Source organism: Bos grunniens, chromosome 10, assembly GCF_055505025.1.
Source record: "Bos grunniens cultivar Pamir isolate PY7600 chromosome 10, Bosgru_T2T1.0, whole genome shotgun sequence".
NCBI classification, from domain to species: domain Eukaryota; kingdom Metazoa; phylum Chordata; class Mammalia; order Artiodactyla; family Bovidae; genus Bos; species Bos grunniens.
Genome location: NC_141174.1, coordinates 34,324,038 through 34,339,921, shown reverse-complemented (window position 1 = coordinate 34,339,921; position 15,884 = coordinate 34,324,038). Strand labels below are relative to the sequence as shown.

General features: G+C 45.3%; 1 non-coding gene across 1 annotated transcript; it reads right to left on the bottom strand.

Annotated features, from left to right (window-relative positions):
• Positions 1-14,986: 14,986 nt before the first annotated feature.
• LOC147364292 (U6 spliceosomal RNA) lies at positions 14,987-15,093 on the bottom strand. Its single transcript, XR_015135641.1, has one exon. It is a non-coding gene; the product is annotated as a U6 spliceosomal RNA (small nuclear RNA).
• Between the last annotated feature and the right edge of the window lie 791 nt (positions 15,094-15,884).

Here is a 15,884-nt window from a genome sequence, read left to right as displayed (position 1 = left end):
GACTTCGGGTCGTTGCGAGCTTTATATTTACCAATGCATAATGTTAAATTGCTGGATTTAATTGTTACAGTACAGTGAATTATTCTATTATTTCTTACTTTTTTATCCTAAGGAAAATTCAAACTTTCCAGGCTTTAGGGCAGGATAAAATGGCTCTGAGCATGTCAACGTCTCAAGAGCACATTATTTTCTTATTGGATTGTATTAACTTTACAGATGGAAATTTGAAGGAGAATTAGAAGGCTTAGGGATGGGAAATTTGGAGAAGAAAAGAATAATGTCTTAAGATTTCTGGAGGGGTTAACTGGTAAGTCATTTTGAAAGCTGCTGATGCTAATTCTCATAGCAAGAGACATAGCAGACCCTAAAATTATCAGAAACGAGGCACAGAATTGCTAAGAAAGAAGAGAATCCTGTGTCACACTCAGAATTGCCAAGGATTATTCAGGTTTTCTGTCTCTGTCTCATTCCCTCCCTCCTTCTTTCTCAATACCTGCTGTAACTGGCAGAGATTTTTCTTCTGTAAACTCCTGATAGGGTAACTTTCCATAATCTAGGGGAGGGTGCTTGGCAGTTCCACTTAGTTTAAAAAACAAACATGGTCTCCTGCCTCAGATGCAGGTATTTGGCCCTGAAAGGACAGCAACATGACATATATAAACAAACATTCATCCAGAAGCACTCAAATTTTCAGCTGAAGGGAAAGCTGTGGGAATAAACCACAACATTAAAAAAAAAAGCCTAACAGACAATAACGCTAAAAAGAAAAAGTCACAGGCCAGCCTCCTGCCAGGGAATTGGGCTATTTCCTGAGGATCGGGCGGCTGGGAGGGGGCAGCCGCAGGTGCCCTGTCCACACTGTGGGATCGGATCTCCGCCAGGCACCAGTCGGCTGGGTGTGGAATCCTGGTTGTCATCACCCCTCCTTGCCTCCAACACGGAGCTTCCTCCTCACCTCCCTCACCCCAGAGCTTTCCCGCACCATTTTGGAGGTTTCCGTGCCACCCCCAGATCAGAGGTGCCCTAATGAGAAGAATCCACAGAGCTGGCCTCTGAGTGGGGAACCAGGAGTCTGGGCTCCAGGGTGGCAGGAGACTTGTTATGTGCCCTTTATTTTTTTGCTTTGAATTTTGTACCCTGAGCAGGTATTGCCTAATCTTAAAATTGCAGAGAAACAGAACCTGAACCTAAGATAAGAGGAAGAGTGGCTTGCCTGCTCCTAGACCTGCTCTTGTTAACTCTCTCTTTGCTGCATCATTTACTTCCTCCCCTTCCTGATGCTCTTCATGTAGGAAGAACGATCCTTTCTCCCAGGAGCAAACTCTACTGCAGATCTTGTATCATTTGTCCTCGGAAACTTTGTCATTTATATCATCTGTTTCTACAAATGGAGCCCTCCCTTGTGTGTGAGAGAGAGAGCGGGGTGACTAGGTGGAGGTGCTGAAGAACTCCTGCAGGAGGGGAGAGGAGGAAAGAGAGAGATGACTGGGAGAGAATGGGAGGAGCTGCTCATCATTAGAAAGGTTGTGGCAGGAGAATTCGACCTGAAAGCTTATACATTTGGGGGTGAGCTTCAGGATAAATTCAATTTAATTTGAAAGTTAGGGTTTCCAGAGCTCTGTACCCCACCCATCCATCACTCAAAACCCTATTGGCACAGAGAGATATATACAAACCCAAAACAGCAAGAGCCTCGATTTGGTTCCTACATAGCTGCAGCTGCCAACAAAAAGCCTGATTCTTGCCTCTCTTCTTAGCTGCTTCTCTTGCCCTAAAATCTTTCTAAGCAGAAGCTATGTTTAATATTGCAAATAACTACTCCCATTGGTATATCAGTCAGAGTCCCCTCGCAAAATTCAGAATCCATTCCAACTAGCTTCAGCAGAAAGGAACTTAGTACATGACATTAAATAGCTCACAAATTAGTAGAGACAGGCTCTAGGTTGATCCTTTCTAGGATGACTTCAACACTGCTCTGCAGAGCCGGGTCACCAACAGAGCTGCAGCCTCTACCACCAGGAAGCTCTCCGGCAGAGCAGCAAGCTATGTCTTGCCCCAACCCCAGAACCATAACACCGCTGCTGCCATCGGGGAGCCATCATGGTTAGGAAGCCCGTGTATCTGCTGCAACCAGAACCACCCAAGTGTCCACTAGAATCCACACCAGAAACAACTGACCCACCACAGCTTTAAACACGCAGAGCAGCAGTCAGACACAGTGAAACTGAACGTGAGTGACCATGCTTCCCAGTGAAAAGAGCAGAAGTGAGGGCTGTGTCTCACTCCTGCCTTCCAAACCTCGTGCATCTGACTGGCTGGACAGAGCTCAGTCCCAGAACCCCAGCTGCAAGGTTGGTGTCTGGAAACATAGTTCTCATTTCCCATCCTCTGCAGTATGGAGGGCATTCCAGAAGGCAGTGGAGTAAATGTCAAACATCAATATGCTATGTCTGCTACATTTCAAACAGACTACAGTGCTGAAAACATGCTTTTTTGGAAAAGGCTTATTTACAAACTCTACACAAGAGAAAATGGTGTCTTCTGAGCCAAAATTAAATGTGCATTCTGAAATGGACAAATTCATAAAGCAGGATTGTCCCAACAAGAATGTACAGGTATTGAGATCAACACACAAAGAAAGAGGGGATGGGAATTCTTTTATTTCCTCTATCCTACCAATAGAGGAATCCACAAAGGTCAGTACACTGTATCTGTTTATGTGATATCTGGAACATGGTAAGCAGTACATTATTAGAAGATGGGGCAGAAGGGCAAACGGTAGCCTATTTCATCTAGTAATGGCACAGGAACTGGTGTGGACTCCCCTGTTGTGAAGTCTACAACTGAGAAAAGAAACTCTTGCCTCATCAGTGGAATGGGTTAAAGATGTAAACTGGTCACGGTCCATCTGCATGCAGGAGTAGTGGAATCAACACGCCTCCAACAAGATCAGAAAGCCTGCCGATCACAGAGAAATGCACGTTGTATTTCTTTTCCATTGTCACTTGAGAAGCCATCTGAGGACAACTTGGGCATGAGTGGGAGTATATCCTTGGGCCACTGCTGGGAGGCAGAGCAGGAAGTACCACTCAAGAGTTAGAACGAGGACAAAGCTGTTTTTGCTACAGGAAAAAAGCAGCTTAAAAAAAGAATTTCTGAGAACTCAAAATCCAATGACCCAAGAGACTACAATACACACACTGTCCCAAGGCTTTAAGAAGCCGGAAGACCACTTATAAAGAAAAGCATAACCTATAACCAAATAACAGAGACCACAGATTGCAGGAGGAGGTGGAAAGAGCAAAAAGACACAGCAGAGATTATCCTGTGGGGAACCCTTACAAAGCCGCGTGCAATTTGTGATGGAAAGTCAGGAGTCCAACTGAGAACCAGAGCGTGAGACAGGAAGCTGAGCTGCAATGGCCATGCAGAGTGCGGTTCCCTGATGTCACCAGCATGCAGTTCAGTTGCATTGTCGTGCCTTGAGGGGAAGCAGTCATCTGCTCGAAAGCTTTGAGTTACTCACAACCTTCAGCACAAACGTTAATTCATCTTAATATTTTCATTTATTTACCTTTTTAATAGTTTTTTAAAAAAATACTATGCAGAAAGCAACATGAAAAACATAGGCGTGGTACTTTAGGGAGGTTGTTTTATGAGAGCCAAATAGAAATAAGGAAGCAATTACATTGTTATATGGTATCTGCTTTTGAAGAAAAAGAAAAGGGAAGCATAGAGGGTTATGCAGGAAACCTACCCAAACTCAGAGTGGGTGAATGACAGATGAAAGCTGCAGGAGGAGGGGACCACTGAAAGGGGAGAAGAGTTAGCCAGGCAGACAGGAGAGGAGGGGCGAACAGAGGGGAAAGAGAATTTCAGGAAGAAGGAATGGTGAGTGCTAAGTCTCAGAATGTGTAGCACATTCAAGGAATTTATAGTAACTCTGGATATTTGAAATGCAGAATTTGAAATGAAAGTGGCAAGATGAATGTGAAGCAAGAGCGGACCAGTCCATGAAGGAGCTGAAGACTCAGATGGAGGAGTTAAGGTTGTATGTTAGGGCGATGGGAAACTATTAAAAAGAATTCCACACTGGGGCGTGATGCCATGTGAGTGTAGCATGATCAGAGTGACAGCGATGTTGGGAACAGACTGGAGTAGGGGAAAAGTAGGAAGGAGAAACCCGTCGGATGGATGCGGTCACAGTCACAGAGTGGCGATAATGTGGCCAAAGCTGGGGAAGTGACTGTGGAAAGGCAGGGAAATGGGCATATACAAGAGAACCTTGAACCTGGAAAAGGCTTTTTTTTTTTTAATGGAAAAGGCTCTTAACTCTGCCTACCCATCCTGGTAAGCTTGATTTCCCTGTCCCCAAGACAACCATCACAAGTTTCTTCTCTCCTCCAAACTCCAGCTCCCTTTCCTCCACCTTCCAGCTATCTCCTGTTTTGTTGTGCACAGAGGAGCCATTAGAAAGGATTTCTCTTTTCCTCACCATCACACTCACCTGCCTCTGCCCGTCTTCCCCTTCTCCACTTTTGAACCTTCCTGCTATCACAAACCAACCCTGTCCCAACTGTGACATCCTGTTCTGGCCACCTTGTCCAGGATGCTGATCCTTTGGACTTCTCTTCCATATCATTGGTGCCTCAGGCTTTCCCTCTCTCTCTCCCTTTCCCAGCCCCTCTTTCCTCTGTGATCTGGCTTTGCCTGTCACTCCAAGCTTCTCTGGGTCTATTCTGCTCCTTATGCCTACTTCAGCCACACTGGCCTCAAACACTCCAAGCATCTTTCTCCATGCAGGGCCTGTGTGAAAGCTACTCCACCTGCCTGGAAAAGATCCTGCCATTTGTATTGGGTTAAATCATGTCCCCAAATTTTGGGCCCTAAAAATTCTTGTCCACCCAGAATTTCAAGATGTGACCTTATTTGGAAGTAGGGTCTTTGTAGATGTAATTAACTAAGATTAAGTCATATTGGGTAAAAGTGGGCCCTAAATCCAGTGACTGGTTTCTTATAAGAAGAGGCATATAAAGATACAGATATGGAGGGAATGAGACCCTGTGAAGATGGAGGCAGAAGTTGGAGTGGTGTGTCTATAGGCCAAGGACTGTGGACAAAAGCAATAGGAAGAGGCAAGGAAAAATTCTTCCTTAGAGCCTTTGGAGGGAGCATGGCCCTGCTGATACCTTGGTTTCTGACCTCTAGCCTCCAGAACTTGGAGAGAATAAAATTCTGTTGTTTTCAGCCTCCCAGTCTGTGCCTTTTGCTACAGCGCCATTCTCACATGACCCATCCCTTTTAGCCCAGAGCCTTCCCTGTGGGGCTCTTCACTGGCCAACATCTAAGTTTTTCTCTCGTATTTTTCTTCTTTGTTGAAACAAGTTTATTTTTTTTTATAGTCCTTATCATGAGAGGAAGTCATGTGAGTATTGGCTTACTTTTGTTTGCATTATTTATTTCCCATAGTAAACTCAAAGCTCCAAGAGGGCAGGGAACACATCTGATTGCTTACCTCCCCTTATTGGCCTGAAATATAAGTTTCAGTAAACATCTGGTAACCGAATGAAATAATGAATGAAGGAATGAATGAAGCACTCATAAGCTAGAAAAAAGAGGATTTGTAACTAGTTAGTTATGAGGGGAAGGGGCAGGAGTGGTCAGGGATCCCTGGTTCCCACCCCAGTCCTTGGTGGATTCAGTTGTCCTTCACTGAACTGCAGAGCATGGGAGGAAGAGCAAGTTTGGGGAATGTTTACTTTTGGATTTCTGAGTCTGAGGTGCCTGTGCGCCGTTCACAGGTAGAGGTCAGCTAACTGGCACCCCTGTTTCTGCCTCCCCACCTCCCCCAGTCTGTTTGTAACACAGCAGCCAGGTTGAGCCTTTAGATACTTGAGCAGCTGACATCCCTTCTCTGCTAACCACTTTCCGGTGGCTCTCATGTGTGTGTATGCGTCAGTTGCTCAGTCATGTCCAACTCATTGCAACCCCATGGACTGTAACCCACCAGGTTCCTCTGTCCATGGGATTTCCCAGGCAAGAATGCTGGAGTGGATTGCCATTCCCTTCTTCAGGGGATATTCCTGAATCAGGAATCAAAACCATATCACTTGCATTGGCAGGCAGATTCCTAACTACTGAGACACCAGGGAAGCCTGTGGTTTCCACATACTATTTATTTTCCTGGTTAATTTACTCTCTGACTTGTCTAGTAAGATATTTGTTTCATGAGGGCAAGACTTTCTGTCTGTTCTGTTCACTACATATATCCAGCACCTGCAACAATGTCTGGCAGATAAGAGGTGCTCAGTAAAATGTTTGTTGGATAAAGGAATAAGATTCCATTAAGACTTCAGTCTATGGGTCTGGCACTAAGGAGTGAGTTCTGGGCTGATGAGGATTGGAAGCCACTGACAGATAGTTAGGTAGATAGATAATAGATATATAGAGCTCCTGGAATGGATGTGATCTCCCATGAGCAGGGCATAAAGTGAGAGAGAAAGGGGGTTAGGACCAAGTCGCATGAAACATGAACCTTCAAGAGAACGACAAAGAGAGTGGTATCCTCAAAGGAGACTAGGAGGCAACAGCTGGTATGGTATCAAACCACCAAGGATACAGAGCATTCCACAGAGGGAGGGATCCACAGTCAAACACGACTGAGAGGAAGTGGACAAAGAATGGTAGACTCAAGATGGTAGAGGTGACAGTCCACTTTCAGTGCGGAAGAATGAGTCAGAGGGAGGATATGCAGACAGGAGTTTAGCATATGATTTGGACAAGTCTCCAAGAAATCAGACTGAGAAGAGACACGGATGATTACTGGAGTCAATATGGTCAAATACACCGGTAGCCCATGTGCCCGAGAGCCCATGCTCTGCAGCAAGAGAAAACACTACAAGAAGAAACCTGTGTGCCACAACTAGAGAAAAGTCTACGCAGCAACAAAGACACAGCAGAGTCAAAAATAAATTAATTAAATTTAAAAATTTATTTTAAAAATAGTGCATGCTGCAACTAAGACCCAGTGTAGCCCAATCAAACAACAACAACAACAAAAACTTAATCACATAGGAACTTAAATATAGTGACTGGAATTATGAATACGTTTTGTTTACACATTTACTAAGCAAATATTTGCTCTTTTCAGCCTCCATTTGTCAACCAACTAATACGTGATTGGCCTCCTACCAGGAGATGCGTGCCTATTGGAAACCTGGGAGAGTGCTGCCCCTGCCGAGTCTCCAGTGGAGTACAAAAACAGATGGGGGGACGGGTAATCACAATGCAATAAATGCTGCCCTGGGGGTGGGCATGGAGAGCTCACAGAAGGGCACCACTCCAGTTTAGAGGAAATGGAAGGCTTTCCAGAGGCAGAGCTGGCTGATCTGGGGCTACCTATGCAGATGACACCACCCTTATGGCAGAAAGTGAAGAGGAACTAAAAAACCTCTTGATGAAAGTGAAAGAGGAGAGTGAAAAAGTTGGCTTAAATCTCAACATTCAGAAAATTAAGATTACGGCATCTGGTCCCATCACTTCATGGGAAATAGATGGGGAAACAGTGGAAACAGTGTCAGACTTTATTTTTTGGGGCTCCAAAATCACTGCAGATGGTGATTGCAGCCATGAAATTAAAAGACGCTTTCTCCTTGGAAGGAAAGTTGTAACCAACCTAGATAGCATATCCAAAAGCAGAGACATTACTTTGCCAACAAAGGTCCGATTAGTCAAGGCTATGGTTTTTCCAGTGGTCATGTATGGATGTGAGAGTTGGACTGTGAAGAAAGCTGAGCGCTGAAGAATTGATGCTTTTGAACTGTGGTGTTGAAGAAGACTCTTGAGAGTCCCTTGGATTGCAAGGAGGTCCAACCAATCTATCCTAAAGGAGATCAGTCCTGGGTGTTCATTGGAAGGACTGATGCTAAAGCTGAAACTCCAATACTTTGGCCACCTCATTCGAAGAGCTGACTCATTGGAAAAGACTCTGGGAGGGATTGGGGGCAAGAGAAGGGGATGACAGAGGATGAGATGGCTGGATGGCATCACTGACTTGATGGACGTGAGTCTGAGTGAACTCCGGGAGTTGGTGATGGACAGGGAGGCCTGGCGTGCTTCGATTCATGGGGTCGCAAAGAGTCAGACACAACTGAGTGACTGAACTAAACGGAACCGTAAGAGAGAGTGAGGTGGTCCAGGCTGAGAGGACAGCATGGATAAAGGCACAGAAGCTTGAAGGAATGTGCTGTGTTTAGGGGATAAGGTCTGTGTGATGCCCACGCAGGAGTTAGAACTGAAGTAGCAGGGAGATAGCACGGAGTGGTTCGTTGCAGCCATTTCCTGAAAGGTTTGGCGTGCCAACCACAGGAATTTGAACTTTATCGGGGAATGAGGATGAGATGAGGTTAGAGAAATATCTGGGGTAGAAGGGCCTCTCCTTTATGTTTTTTCTCCCGGTCATGCATGGTGGTATTTGCCCTCCAAAGGGCAGTCAAGTATTGAAGATACAAGAAGAGCCCCTGGCCATCCTACAGCCTGCTTCCCCTGTTAGCATGTCTCAGCCAAGACTTGAAAGGGGATCTTTGAGATGATTTAGCAATTTCCCCACTGCCAGACAGTCCCCGGATCCTCTGTCCTCGGCACCTCCCAGGATGATAGGAGGGGTCCCCATGCTGGGTGGGGCTGCATCAACCCTTGCACTGCCCTCTTCACTCCTACCTGTAGCAATCATGGACTATCCTTTTAGGACCTGTTAACATAGGCTTGATCTTCAACTTGACCTTCAATTTATCCCTACTTTAGAGAAAGGAAGAAGTATTTCATCTCTCTCAATCTTTCCTAAATGTTTTCAGACAGCGCACATTGGAGCCTCAGTTGCTTAGCATACAGATCCCTTTGGAAAGTTTGGAGCCCTCAGAGCCTGGTAGTAATGGAAAGTCCCCATCACAGGGTCACCTCTTAACATTGCTCTGCATGTTCTGGAATTTGATAAATACCAGGAAAGATAACAGAGAAGGCAATGGCAACCCACTCCAGTACTCTTGCCTGGAACATCCCATGGACAGAGGAGCCTGGTAGGCTGCAGTCCATGAGGTCGCTAGGACACGACTGAGAGACTTCACTTTCACTTTTCACTTTCATGCATTGGAGAAGGAAATGGCAACCCACTCCAGTACTCTTGCCTGGAGAATCCCAGGGATGGTGGAGCCTGGAGGGCTGCGGTTTATGGGGTCGCACAGAGTCGGACACGACTGAAGCGACTTAGCAGCAGCAGTAGCAGCAGGAAAGATAAAAAGACCTCAGCATCACAACACTTCTTCCTTTGTTAAATCATTCGTATGCTGCTGCCCTTCCTCTCAGAGTTCCATTTAGAAGTGCACAGTTCATTCAATGTTGTCCCACGGCCCCCAGGCCATTCAGGCTCAGGCCCTGTACTTGATAAGGTAGACACTGCCTTCCTCCCTCTCACTGCTGGAGACAGAGGCAGGAAATCCCCAAGTCCAAGTCCACAGTTCCATGGTCTCTACATAGGGACACCCCACCCAGAACTGCTTTCTGACTCCATCCCCTTTCTTTGCCTTCAGAGACTGGCAGAAAGCTTCCCACATAGCCCTCTACCTACACATTCAGAATGACAGGTGTAGTTTTATTGTAACCTGAGGTATTTCCAGAGGTCAGTGAACCATGCTGAGCCTTCAAACATTCCTCACTAAGGCTGTTACCCAAAGCACCTTTACATCTTACCGCCATAATCCGTTTGCTTTCTTGAGATGACCATGCATTTCCCTGGTTATGAGGATGGAGTCGGGACTGCCCACTCCAGCTCCTGGTCTGCGTCTCCAGGCACCTCTTCCAGGAGCACTAGTCCTGGGTGAGGAGCTGGCAGGTGGCATGTGATCAAGAGCATGAGCTCTGAGCCCAGGCAACTCATGATGCCGTCCTCCCTTCTCACATACCAGCTAAGCGGGTCTCTGTGTGGGTTGAAGCCACCAGCAGGTGGTAGGAATTCTGTTCTTCCTTCTGAAGCCCCGAGTTTGAATACCAGCTCTGCTGTCTTCTGGTAGAACAACCTTACCCAAATTCCTGAACTTCTCTGAGTCTCTTTTGCTACCCTGTAGAATGGGCACACTACTTACATGGAAAAATACATTGGAAATACACATGGCAGTTAATATTGCAATAGCCGTTTCATCTCTCTACTATCAGGTAGTGGCAACATCACCATCTGAAGAAAACAGGGAAGCTTTCAGAAGCCATCCCATAACTGCAAGGAGAGTTCTGACCCTGTGGACTACAATCAGCAAGACAAAGTAGCTGAATTCTTTAGTGAAATATTTATTAAGGTGTTTGAATTGTTGTTTCTCTGATAGACTATGGGCTTCTCTAAGATAGGGACTTTGATGGATTTGACACATAGGGAGAATCAGTCCTCAAAACTCTTCTTGAATATTACATTGACTCTTCCAAGTCTTTTGCCTTTCTATACAACGTTTCTAATCAGTTTGTTAATATTCAGTTGTTGGGGTTTTGATAGGAATTGCATTAAATCTCTATAGATCAAGTTGGGAAGAATTCACGTCTTGACAATATTGAGCTTTCCTAGCCGTGAGGCTAGGAAATATTTGAGCCATTAAATATTTCTCAATTTACTGAGTTAGAGCTTCTGTGATTTCTTGCATCAGAGTTTTTTGCTTTCCCCATACAGATCTTGTACACATTTGTTAAATGTATACCTAAGTATTTCATTTTTATGTGCTAATGCAAAGATTGTTGATGTTGTGTGGTAGATGATAGGAAGTCGAAGAAGTTGCTAAACGAAGGAGTAATATAGTGCATCTATTTTATTTGTCAATAATTTTATTTCTTTATTTTTGGCTGTGCCGGGTCTTTGCGGTTGCTCAGACTTTTCTTTAGTTGCAGCAAGTGGGACTGCTGTCCAGTTAAGGTGCACAGGTTTCTCTTTTCAGTGATTCTCTTGCGGTTGAGCACGGGCTGTAGGGCACATGGGCTTCGTGGTTGCATGGGCTCAGGGGTTGCGGCTCCCAGACTCTAGAGCACAGGCTCAATAGTTGTGACACATGGGCTTAGTTGCTCCGCAGCCTGTGGGATCTTCCAGGACCAAGAACAGAAACCGTGTCTTTTGCATTGGCAGATTCTTCATCACTGAGCCACCAGGGAGTCCTAAAGTACATTTATTTTTTAAGAAGATTGTTCTACCAGTATGGAAGATGGATTATTATCTGAGTAAAATTGGATGGAAAAAGAGCAGTCAGGTTTTTTTTTGTTTTTGTTTTTTTTTTTAATGTATACAAGTGGGAGCAAAGACCTGAGAGAAGTAAGTAAAGGCAGAAGGTATGGGAAACGTTAAATTTGACTCAAAAATAGTAAGGATGCTCTTTTTCTGAGAAAACCAAGCAGACAGACCTTCCAACAGCCTTGATAACTATTCACCTACACCAATCTTGACATCCAGGGAGGGGCATTTAAAGACCAAAATGGCAGTGTTAGCTGTCTACTCCAGCAACCATTAATCTCCTGCCCGTTTTCTTACAACCCCAATTTTGATCAAGAATCCTCCTTCCCCACCTGGCCAAGAACTATAGGAGTGGCCTACTTGGTCTATGGGTGTCCCTATCCCCCTTGCCAGGACTGAATCAAGAATGGGCATGTGGGCCAATTCTGGCCAGTAAGATGAAAAAGGAAGTCTGTTGAATGGGATGGGGACAGCAGCAATAAAAAATTCCCTCCATCCTAAGTGAAAGTCACAGGAAGAAATGATCTCCTGCCTTGCTGTGAAGGTTGTCCTGAATGTGTGACTCCCAGAGCTGCGGCATCCATATTGCTATCAGCCTGAGGATGGAGCCGATGGTGATGCTGGTGTAGCACAGGGAAAGCATGACTGAGCAGCTGAACCAAAGAAATCACATTTCTTTATTATTTAGGCCAGTGTGAGGTGGGATTTCTGAGACTTACATCTGAAAACATCGCATCTGTTACATCTGACCTTATTTAGCAACTAAGCTAAAGAGAACTCGCCTGCTATCCCCCCCACCCCTCTGAGGATGCCAAGCTCTTTTCTAGTGTCCTGTTAGATCATACCCCTAGAGTAGGACTTTGCCTGCTTGTTTATTGCTCTACCCTTCCACATCTAGACTGTCAAACATACTGTATGTTTTCAGAGTTCCTCTACCAAGTCTTCTACAAGAAACTTAATGCCAAGAAAAAAGCATACCTCTCTTGGAGAATTGCTCTTCTAGTAGGTTGTATGGACTAATTGAATGTCCCTTTTTGCCATGGCTGCCAGGAAGCTCAAAGCCTAATCTGATGCTAAATCACAGTAACTGTATTACATTTCACAGTCAATGCTTGCTTCTTCTTTCTTTCCACCACTTTGCTTTTCTAATTTTAGTTGAATGACCTTATTGTGTTTGCCTTTATTATATGTTGCTTCAAATCCTTTTTCAGAAAGAGGTGCATATTAAAAAAAAAATTAACAACTCAATTCTAAAAAGCCATGCAGAGGCCAAGTTGGCACCACTTGCTCTTTGTAATAGCCTGGGAGGGCCCCCAAAGTAGCCTGGTGTTTTATCTTTACAAACACATGTCAGCCAGAGCAGCGGTGCTCACGGGAGATCTCCCAAGACAAGGGCAAAAATCACCCGTCATTTTCTCCTGAATGGGTGTCTGGAGGACCATTCAGGCTCCTAGTGGCTGCATTTGGTGGGGCGGATTAATGTGGAGAGCCCTTGGAAAAATCAGCATCACCCTTGCCTGCACCAGCTATTGTTCCAGAGGTGAGCGCTCTGTCTAGTTTTGAAGATAGAATCTCTTTCCTGCCTGGTCCCCCAGCCCCGCCAGCTTTGTAAGCAGAGTCCAGTGCCCTCCAGCAGCCCCACCCCCAACTCTGGACCGCAGGTCTTTCCAGCCAGCCCTCTGTGCCAACTGGCAGAGGGTGCTCTTGTATAGCAGATCTGACTCCCTCTCCACCAATGAACTCTCTGCTCCAACCAGGCTGCCTCCACCAGCTGGAGGCCCTGGAACCCTCACATGGGGCAAATTGCTGTTTCTTTTCCCCAAAGACCGACCTGGGCCATGCCCTCAAACACTGCTGAGCTGGCCACATTCCCCTTCAAGCTTGTGTGCCCCATTCTGCCCCTCAGTTTCCCCACAGGCGGGACAGAAAGAAGCTAAATATGGGGGAATAGTTTAATTTGTGATATCATATGTATGCTGGGGTGGGGGGGAGGTTGGTAGAGCAGACAGCTCTCACCAAGCTTTGCAATCATAGATTTCATGATTTAATTGGAAATTTAGTAAATCTGCTAAAACATTTAGTGGTTTAAATTTTTCCTGTTCTGCAAGGAAACAAAGGCTTCTGGTTTACCCTGTGTCTTTCAACAACTTTAATTTCATTTGTAGATTACAGATGGAAGTAGCATTTCCACTCGATTGCATACTGGGCATTAAGAAGACAAAAACCTTCATTGTTTGCAGCCCTCAGAAATTTTTTTTCAAACATTAAGCTGTAGGTGGCATTCTTTATACCTGACATCAGAGCACTTTTGTCAGGCGTTTAGTTGACAGGATTTACTGCAAACCCATCCTAGGTGTGTGAAGCAGGGAAAACAAAATATTTCTTTCGGGTGAGCAGAGAGAGGAGTGCACAGGCTGATCAGCCCGATTGGGTAACCGCTGCTTTTCAAACTGTGTAATTAAAGATCTTTAGAGTTCTTCGAAGGGAATTAATTAGTAAAGAAAGGCTGTTTTGTTTACAGTCTTTGTCATCAACATAATCAAAAGCCAGCCTTGATATTGGTGGCAAATTGGACTGAATTCTCCCATAGCCAAGAATGCTTCCCGCAGAGCTGTTCTGTTTTTGGAAGTTTGTTCCATCTGTGTTAACTTGCCACTGGGGTGGAAGGGGGAGGCCCGAGGGGAGATGTACACTGTGTCCAGGGCAGGGGAGAGGCACCCTCAGTATTGCCAAAACACCCTGACCCACATGGAGTTGCCATCACTAACACCCACCTGTGGATGGTGTGTTGGCAGGTTGAGATTACTGTTAGGGTCACCTGTCTGGATGGTTTGCCCATGTGTGGCTGTGTTTTCAGGCCTGGATCACTGTACCTGGGAACCCCTAAAAACATCCTCTGGCAGTGTGTCACAGTGGTTATCACTGTACTGGCCTGGTGGGCATCCAAAGCACCTGGAGTGCTTCATAATCCATGCTGGCGTCTGGGTCCCTCCAGATCTACTGAAGAACTGCCTGGGACAGGAGTCAGGAATCTGTGTTATTAACTCACTACCCAGGTGCTCCTGATATGCAGCCAGGTCTGAAATGCAGAACTACTAAGTGAAACCTGTTAGTGACCTTTTGGTGAAAGGGCATGGGCATGAGTTGGGAAGAAAAGCAGAGGTACCAGGGAGAGTACCTTGGACCAGTAGGGCACAGGGTATCGCGACTAAAGCTGCTGGGAGGCAGGTCACCATTTTCCAAGTGCAAGCAAACCCAAAGCGCAAGACTCCTATTGTTCAGGCTAGATTTATCTAGCCTGAACAATAGGAGTCATTCTCCAAATCAAGACAGAATGCTGGTTGCTTCTCCTCCCCCTAGAATCCCATTTCTTGGTGCCGCCAGCAGCTTAGGGGAGGGAGCTGAGTTGGTCACATGGTTATCCAATGAGTGGGAATCAGGTCTTAATAGAATCTAGGTGTTTGGGGCCCCATTTCATCTGATTATCTTACGATCACATTTCAGATCCTATCCTGTCATGGTCATTACAAAGCTTGCAGGCTTCCCCGGCTACCAAACTGTCTTTACCTGGTCACATCTACAATAATACACACTGTCTCTTCTGGATCTTAGAGCATATCTTGTCCTAGCCCTTTATTTTTTTTTTTTTTTCTTTTTTTTTTCCTCTAATTTTATTTTATTTTTAAACTTTACATAATTGTATTAGTTTTGCCAAATATCAAAATGAATCCAAAAAATATGGAACGCTTCACGAATTTGCGTGTCATCCTTGCGCAGAGGCCATGCTAATCTTCTCTGTATCGTTCCAATTTTAGTATATGTGCTGCCGAAGCGAGCACTGTCCTAGCCCTTTAGTTTCATGTTCAATGAAAGTTTATGTTATAGAACTAATACAAGTGTGTTGTTAAGAAGAATTTTCTTAAACAAGCAGTGGTGTTCATAGTGGGGAGGGAGAGCTCTCCCGGCAATCTCACACTTCAAAGAGAATCCCTGTTACAGGTGTCGACCACCTTGCTTTTCAGATGTGGATGTGAGGGTTCAGAGAGCTGAAGTCAATGATAACATGGCAGAGCAAAGATGGGGGCCCCATCCAGTGCTCTTTCTACCCACTCCTTTTTTTTTTAACAGAAAAAAAGGGCTGAGAGATAGACCCAAACATTTAATAGGCAATTAATTTCCAACAGTGGTGCAAAGGCAGCTCAGTGAAGAAAGGGTAGTCTTTTTTTTTTTTTTTTAATTTACTCCTGGCTGCGCTGGGTCACCATCGTGCGCAGGCTCTCTCTAGTTACAGCAAGTGGGTTGTGGTGTGTGGACTTCTCATTGTGGTGGCTTCTCTTGTTGCAGAGCACAGGCTCTAGGGTGCCTGGGCTTCAGTGGCTGTGGCTCACAGTCTTAGTTGCCTTGCGACATGCACCCACTTCTCTTTGAAGGAGACTCTTCCAGCACCCCAAGCTGTCGGCAACTTTTCAGTGCTACTAACAAGGAGATGACTTACTTTCCATGAATCAGTAAAGGTTATCAACACACTTCTCTGGAAGCCCAAAACCACACCTTAGATTCTTTGGGGTTACAGGAAACACATCCTGCCGCTGATTTTATTTCTACCTCTGGCCTTTATATCCATCACTTT